At 36.4% G+C, this 6,078-nt stretch overlaps 2 non-coding genes across 2 annotated transcripts; both read right to left on the bottom strand.

Annotated features, from left to right (window-relative positions):
- Positions 1-2,977: 2,977 nt before the first annotated feature.
- Positions 2,978-3,084, bottom strand: LOC141415152 (U6 spliceosomal RNA). Its single transcript, XR_012440166.1, has one exon. It is a non-coding gene; the product is annotated as a U6 spliceosomal RNA (small nuclear RNA).
- A 2,753-nt stretch (positions 3,085-5,837) lies between these two features.
- Positions 5,838-5,944, bottom strand: LOC141415151 (U6 spliceosomal RNA). Its single transcript, XR_012440165.1, has one exon. It is a non-coding gene; the product is annotated as a U6 spliceosomal RNA (small nuclear RNA).
- Positions 5,945-6,078: the final 134 nt, after the last annotated feature.

The raw sequence follows: 6,078 nt of genomic DNA, 5'->3' as shown, positions 1-6,078 counted from the left end.
AATGTTGAGGTACTTTCCTTCTATTCTTAGCTTTCTTAGAGCTTTTATCATGAAATGGTGTTGGATCTTATCAAAGGCTTTTTCTGCATCTATTGAGATGATCAAGTGGTTTTTGTCTTTGCTTCTGTTAATGTGGTTTATTACGTTTATTGATTTTTGTATGTTGAACCACCCCTGCATCCCTGGGATGAAGCCTACCTGGTCGTGGTGAATAATCTTTTTGATGTGTTGCTGAATTCGATTTGCCATTATTTTGTTGAGGATTTTTGCATCAATGTTCATTAAGGAGATTGGCCTATAGTTCTCCTTTTTGGAGGTGTCTTTGCCTGGTTTTGGGATAAGTGTAATACTGGCTTCATAAAATGTGTTTGGCAGTTTTCCTTCCCTTTCTATTTTGTGGAACAGTTTAAGGAGGGTTGGTATCAGTTCTTCTTTAAAGGTCTGATAGAATTCAGCAGAGAATCCATCAGGTCCTGGACTTTTCTTTTTGGGGAGACTCTTGATTGCTTCTTCAATTTCATTTTGTGTTATAGGTCTATTCAGGTGATTAATTTCCTCTTGGTTCGGTTTTGGATGATCATATGTATCTAGAAATCTGTCCATTTCTTTTAGATTTTCAAATTTATTTGAATATAGGTTCTCAAAGTAGTCTCTGATGATTTCCTGGACTTCCATGGTGTTTGTTGTTATCTCCCCTTTTGCATTCCTAATTCTACTAATTGGGGTTTTTTCTTTCCTCATTTTAGTCAGGTTTGCCAGGGGTCTATCGATCTTGTTTATTTTTTCAAAGAACCAACTTTTTGTTTCATTAATTCTTTGTATGGTTTTTTTGGTTTCTATTTCGTTGATTTCTGCTCTTATTTTTATTATTTCTCTCCTTCTATTTGTTTTGGGGTTTGCTTGTTCTTGTTTTTCTAGGAGTTTGAGATGTAGCATTAGGTCATTGATTTGGGATCTTTCAGTCTTTTTAACATATGCACTCATGGCTATAAACTTTCCTCTCAGGACTGCCTTTGCTGTGTCCCATAGTTTCCGGTAGGTTGTGTTTTCATTTTCACTGTCTTCCAGGAACCTTTAAATTTCCTCTTTTATTTCATCAATGACCCATTGTTCATTAAGCAATGAGTTGTTAAGTTTCCAGCTGTTTGCATGTTTTTTGTCTTTACTTTTGTTGTTGAGTTCTACTTTTACTGCATTGTGGTCAGATAGTATGCCTGGTATTATTTCTATTTTCTTATATTTGCTGAGGCTTGCTTTGTGCCCTAGGATATGATCTATTTTGGAGAAGGTTCCATGGACTGCTGAGAAGAATGTATATTGTGTAGAGGTTGGATGAAATGTTCTGTAGACATCTACTAGGTCCACTTGATCTATTGCATATTTTAGATCTTGGATTTCTTTATTGAGTTTTTGTTTGGATGACCTATCTATTGATGATAATGGAGTGTTAAAGTCTCCCACAACCACTGTGTTGGCGTTTATATATGCTTTTAGGTCTTTCAGGGTATGTTTGATGAAATTGGGTGCGTTGACATTGGGTGCGTACAGATTGATGATTATTATTTCCTTTTGGTCTATTTCCCCTTTTATTAGTATGGAATGTCCTTCTTTATCTCGTTTGATCAATGTAGGTTTGAAGTCTACTTTGTCAGAGATAAGTATTGCTACTCCTGCTTGTTTTCGGGGGCCATTGGCTTGGTAAATCTTTTTCCAGCCTTTCATCCTAAGCATATGCTTATTTCTGTCGGTGAGATGAGTCTCCTGTAAGCAACAAATTGTTGGATCTTCTTTTTTAATCCATTTTGTCAAACGGTGTCTTTTGATGGGTGAATTAAGTCCATTAACATTAAGTGTTAGTACTGATAGGTATGTGGTGATTCCTGCCATTTAGTTGTCTTAGTTGTTTGAAGGTTTGATTGTGTGTACCTAACTTGATGTTACTCTCTACTGTCTTGCTTTTTCTTATCCTGTGGTTTGGTGCTGCCTGCCTTTTCATGGTTAAGTTGGGTGTCACTTTCTGTGTGCAGGATCCCTTGCAGAATCTTTTGTAATGATGGCTTTGTGGTCACATATTGTTTTAGTTTCTGCTTATCATGGAAGACTTTTATTGCTCCATCTATTTTGAATGATAGCTTTGCTGGGTGGAGTATCCTGGGGTTGAAGTTATTTTCATTCAGTGCCCGGAAGATCTCACCCCACACTCTTCTTGCTTTTAATGTTTCTGTTGAGAAGTCTGCTGTGATTTTGATGGGTTTACCTTTGTATGTTACTTGTTTTTTCTCTCTTACAGCCTTCAATATTCTTTCCTTAGTTTCTGAACTTGTTGTTTTAATGATGATATGTCGTGGAGTAGTTCTATTTTGATCTGGTCTGTTTGGTGTCCTGGAGGCCTCTTGCATCTGTATGGGAATATCTTTCTCTAGATTTGGGAAATTTTCCGTTATTGTTTTGTTGAATATATTACGCATTCCCTTCGCTTGCACCTCTTCTCCTTATTCGATGCCCATGATTCTCAAGTTTGGTCTTTTGATGGAGTCAGTGAGTTCTTGCATTTTCTTTTCACAGGTCTTGAGTTGTTTAATTAATAGTTCTTCGGTTTTTCCTTTAATTACCATTTCATCTTCAATTTCTGAGATTCTGTCTTCTGTTTGTTCTATTCTGCTGGATTGGCCTTCCATTTTGTTTTGCAGTTCTGTTTCGTTCTTTTTTCTGAGGTTTTCCATATCCTGGCAGTTTTCTTCTTTAATGTTGTCTATTTTTGTCCTGAGTTCATTTATCCATTTATTCATTGTGTTCTCTCTTTCACTTTGGTGTTTATACAGTGCTTCTATGGTTTCCTTTATTTCTTCTTTTGCTTTTTCAAATTCTCTATTTTTATTGTCTTGGAATTTCTTGAGTGTCTCCTGTACATTTTGGTTGACCTTATCCAGTATCATCTCTATAAAATTCTCATTGAGTACTTGTAGTATGTCTTCTTAAAAATATGGAACGCTTCACGAATTTGCGTGTCATCCTTGCGCAGGGGCCATGCTAATCTTCTCTGTATCATTCCAATCTTAGTATATGTGCTGCCGAAGCGAACACTGATCTTTTTGAAGTGTTGTTGAATTCGGTTATTGAGGATTTTTGCATCAATGTTCATTAAGGAGATTGGCCTATAGTTCTCCTTTTTGGAGGTATCTTTGCCTGGTTTTGGGATAAGTGTAATACTGGCTTCATAAAATGTGTTAGGCAATTTTCCTTCCCTTTCAATTTCATGGAAAAGTTTAAGGAGGGTTGGTCTCAGTTCTTCTTTAAAGGTCTGATAGAATTCAGCAGAGAATCCATCTGGTCCTGGACTTTTCTTTTTGGGGAGACTCTTGATTGCTGCTTCAATTCCATTTTGTGTTATAGATCTATTCAGGTGATTAATTTCCTCTTGGTTCAGTTTTGGATGATCATATGTATCTAGAAATCTGTCCATTTCTTTTAGATTTTCAAATTTATTTGAATATAGGTTCTCAAAGTAGTCTCTGATGATTTCCTGGACTTCCATGGTGTTTGTTGTTATCTCCCCTTTTGCATTCCTAATTCTACTAATTGGGGTTTTTTCTTTCCTCATTTTAGTCAGGTTTGCCAGGGGTCTATCGATCTTGTTTATTTTTTCAAAGAACCAACTTTTTGTTTCATTAATTCTTTGTATGGTTTTTTTGGTTTCTATTTCGTTGATTTCTGCTCTTATTTTTATTATTTCTCTCCTTCTATTTGTTTTGGGGTTTGCTTGTTCTTGTTTTTCTAGGAGTTTGAGATGTAGCATTAGGTCATTGATTTGGGATCTTTCAGTCTTTTTAACATATGCACTCATGGCTATAAACTTTCCTCTCAGGACTGCCTTTGCTGTGTCCCATAGTTTCCGGTAGGTTGTGTTTTCATTTTCACTGTCTTCCAGGAACCTTTAAATTTCCTCTTTTATTTCATCAATGACCCATTGTTCATTAAGCAATGAGTTGTTAAGTTTCCAGCTGTTTGCATGTTTTTTGTCTTTACTTTTGTTGTTGAGTTCTACTTTTACTGCATTGTGGTCAGATAGTATGCCTGGTATTATTTCTATTTTCTTATATTTGCTGAGGCTTGCTTTGTGCCCTAGGATATGATCTATTTTGGAGAAGGTTCCATGGACTGCTGAGAAGAATGTATATTGTGTAGAGGTTGGATGAAATGTTCTGTAGACATCTACTAGGTCCACTTGATCTATTGCATATTTTAGATCTTGGATTTCTTTATTGAGTTTTTGTTTGGATGACCTATCTATTGATGATAATGGAGTGTTAAAGTCTCCCACAACCACTGTGTTGGCGTTTATATATGCTTTTAGGTCTTTCAGGGTATGTTTGATGAAATTGGGTGCGTTGACATTGGGTGCGTACAGATTGATGATTATTATTTCCTTTTGGTCTATTTCCCCTTTTATTAGTATGGAATGTCCTTCTTTATCTCGTTTGATCAATGTAGGTTTGAAGTCTACTTTGTCAGAGATAAGTATTGCTACTCCTGCTTGTTTTCGGGGGCCATTGGCTTGGTAAATCTTTTTCCAGCCTTTCATCCTAAGCATATGCTTATTTCTGTCGGTGAGATGAGTCTCCTGTAAGCAACAAATTGTTGGATCTTCTTTTTTAATCCATTTTGTCAAACGGTGTCTTTTGATGGGTGAATTAAGTCCATTAACATTAAGTGTTAGTACTGATAGGTATGTGGTGATTCCTGCCATTTAGTTGTCTTAGTTGTTTGAAGGTTTGATTGTGTGTACCTAACTTGATGTTACTCTCTACTGTCTTGCTTTTTCTTATCCTGTGGTTTGGTGCTGCCTGCCTTTTCATGGTTAAGTTGGGTGTCACTTTCTGTGTGCAGGATCCCTTGCAGAATCTTTTGTAATGATGGCTTTGTGGTCACATATTGTTTTAGTTTCTGCTTATCATGGAAGACTTTTATTGCTCCATCTATTTTGAATGATAGCTTTGCTGGGTGGAGTATCCTGGGGTTGAAGTTATTTTCATTCAGTGCCCGGAAGATCTCACCCCACACTCTTCTTGCTTTTAATGTTTCTGTTGAGAAGTCTGCTGTGATTTTGATGGGTTTACCTTTGTATGTTACTTGTTTTTTCTCTCTTACAGCCTTCAATATTCTTTCCTTAGTTTCTGAACTTGTTGTTTTAATGATGATATGTCGTGGAGTAGTTCTATTTTGATCTGGTCTGTTTGGTGTCCTGGAGGCCTCTTGCATCTGTATGGGAATATCTTTCTCTAGATTTGGGAAATTTTCCGTTATTGTTTTGTTGAATATATTACGCATTCCCTTCGCTTGCACCTCTTCTCCTTATTCGATGCCCATGATTCTCAAGTTTGGTCTTTTGATGGAGTCAGTGAGTTCTTGCATTTTCTTTTCACAGGTCTTGAGTTGTTTAATTAATAGTTCTTCGGTTTTTCCTTTAATTACCATTTCATCTTCAATTTCTGAGATTCTGTCTTCTGTTTGTTCTATTCTGCTGGATTGGCCTTCCATTTTGTTTTGCAGTTCTGTTTCGTTCTTTTTTCTGAGGTTTTCCATATCCTGGCAGTTTTCTTCTTTAATGTTGTCTATTTTTGTCCTGAGTTCATTTATCCATTTATTCATTGTGTTCTCTCTTTCACTTTGGTGTTTATACAGTGCTTCTATGGTTTCCTTTATTTCTTCTTTTGCTTTTTCAAATTCTCTATTTTTATTGTCTTGGAATTTCTTGAGTGTCTCCTGTACATTTTGGTTGACCTTATCCAGTATCATCTCTATAAAATTCTCATTGAGTACTTGTAGTATGTCTTCTTAAAAATATGGAACGCTTCACGAATTTGCGTGTCATCCTTGCGCAGGGGCCATGCTAATCTTCTCTGTATCATTCCAATCTTAGTATATGTGCTGCCGAAGCGAACACTGATCTTTTTGAAGTGTTGTTGAATTCGGTTATTGAGGATTTTTGCATCAATGTTCATTAAGGAGATTGGCCTATAGTTCTCCTTTTTGGAGGTATCTTTGCCTGGTTTTGGGATAAGTGTAATACTGGCTTCA

The sequence above is a fragment of the Castor canadensis genome, chromosome 12 (assembly GCF_047511655.1).
Source record: "Castor canadensis chromosome 12, mCasCan1.hap1v2, whole genome shotgun sequence".
Classification (NCBI taxonomy): domain Eukaryota; kingdom Metazoa; phylum Chordata; class Mammalia; order Rodentia; family Castoridae; genus Castor; species Castor canadensis.
Note: the sequence above shows the minus strand (reverse complement) of the source record. Positions and strands in the feature narration are given on the sequence as shown.